This window comes from Babylonia areolata, chromosome 17 (assembly GCF_041734735.1).
Source record: "Babylonia areolata isolate BAREFJ2019XMU chromosome 17, ASM4173473v1, whole genome shotgun sequence".
Taxonomy (NCBI): Eukaryota; Metazoa; Mollusca; class Gastropoda; order Neogastropoda; family Buccinidae; genus Babylonia; species Babylonia areolata.
In genome coordinates this window covers 16051514-16053567 of record NC_134892.1, presented here as the reverse complement: position 1 = coordinate 16053567, position 2054 = coordinate 16051514, and the positions used below count along the sequence as shown (strand labels likewise).

At 47.8% G+C, this 2054-nt stretch overlaps 1 long non-coding RNA gene across 1 annotated transcript in view; it reads right to left on the bottom strand.

Moving 5' to 3' along the window:
* The window catches only part of LOC143291677 (uncharacterized), a 5471-nt gene extending 3624 nt beyond the window's left edge, over positions 1-1847 (bottom strand). Inside the window, exon 1 of the long non-coding RNA XR_013056560.1 lies at positions 1-1847. This exon is cut by the window's left edge and continues 3186 nt beyond it. This is a non-coding gene — a long non-coding RNA (uncharacterized LOC143291677).
* Between the last annotated feature and the right edge of the window lie 207 nt (positions 1848-2054).

Below are 2054 nucleotides of genomic sequence, written 5' to 3'. Positions count from 1 at the left end.
AACTGTTACTCAATGCCAGACAAAAAAAGGTTTTCAGTTTGGGCTTGAAAGAGTCCACGAAAGGGACAGCTGGGGCTGAGAAACTACACGATTGATGACTGAAGGTTTTCAGATCAGTGTTCGGCACCCATAGTGATCCTTCAGCTGGACCTTCAGACTGGGAAGACAAAGAAATTGTGAGTGAAGAAGAGAGATACTGCAGGAGTGTGCCATGAAAACAAGTGATGTGCAATCTTGGCAGTTTTGAACTGAATGCGAAATTGAATTGGAAGCCAGTGCAACTTTTCAAGCAAAGGTGTTCACATGCTCGTGATTAGATTCCCCGCGCTACATGTTTAGCTGAACTGTTGTGAACTTTCTGTGAACGACTGATCAGGTCAGCAGGAAGATCCACGAGCGTTATATTTATATATTATGTATGCATGTATATTATTATGTGCAGGTAGCGTGTCTCATGGTGATGATGATGATACGGATACTTTCTCTCCCCCCCCCCCAACCCCCTTATCCTCCCCCCACTCCTTTTCCTCCAAGCCTTCCTCTATCGTTCACTACTAACCCTTTAAGGTCGTGCCAACGCTGTGCCCACCCCCCTCCTCCCCAATCCCCTCTTAGCAACCCTTCCCCCCATCTTTTTACCCCCCCCCCCTCCCCTCTCCTTTCTTGCGGTGGGTTCTTTGGTGTTCCGCCAACTTCACGCCCTCCCCCTACCCCCTTCCCTGTTCTTCTGTCTTTAGTCAGTGAGTTAACGGCACACTGGGGCAGGTCCGTTTCGCCTAATTCCCGTTTTGCCTACTCTTTGATGATGCCGCCACTTTCTGTGACCTCTTGTGAGTTTGATTCTTCACCCCTTTTAGCCTGCCCGCCACTCGTGTTTCACCTGTTCTCTCTCTGTCTCTCTCTCAAACACACACACATGCACACACACACACTCTCTCTCTCTGTCTGTCTCTCTCAAACACACACATGCACACACACTCTGTCTCTCTCTCTCTCTGTCTCTCTCAAACACACACACATGCACACACACTCTGTCTCTCTCTCAAACACACACACATGCACACACACACTGTCTCTCTCTGTCTCTGTCTCTCTCAAACACACACACATGCACACACACTCTGTCTCTCTCTCTCTGTCTCTCTCAAACACACACACATGCACACACACTCTGTCTCTCTCTCAAACACACACACATGCACACACACTCTGTCTCTCTCTCAAACACACACACATGCACACACACTCTGTCTCTCTCTCTGTGTCTCTCTCAAACACACACACATGCACACACACTCTGTCTCTCTCTCAAACACACACACATGCACACACACTCTGTCTCTCTCTCAAACACACACACATGCACACACACTCTGTCTCTCTCTCTCTGTCTCTCTCAAACACACACACATGCACACACACTCTGTCTCTCTCTCAAACACACACACATGCACACACACTCTGTCTCTCTCTCTCTGTCTCTCTCAAACACACACACATGCACACACACTCTGTCTCTCTCTCTGTGTCTCTCTCAAACACACACACATGCACACACACTCTGTCTCTCTCTCAAACACACACACATGCACACACACTCTGTCTCTCTCTCTCTGTCTCTCTCAAACACACACACATGCACACACACTCTGTCTCTCTCTCTCTGTCTCTCTCAAACACACACACATGCACACACACTCTGTCTCTCTCTCAAACACACACACATGCACACACACTCTGTCTCTCTCTGTCTCTGTCTCTCTCTCAAACACACACACACATGCACACACACCCCGGGATGCCGGGGTTTTTTCAGTTTAAATAGCATCCCCGCCTTCTGGAAATTCTTTTCTGTCACTCTCTTTGTTTCTGCCTTTTTTTTTTCTACCTTCACTGTTGTATTCTTTTTCCGCCTTCCCAGTCCGTTCCCCTTTTTTTCTTCAGGCAAGCCTTCAGTGACACTTTTTTTTCTCCTTTCAGCAGTCTATGATGTACTATCTGTGCTGTTTCGCTCTAGCGATTAGGTAGTGAGATATAAACACTGGGATGGGCAC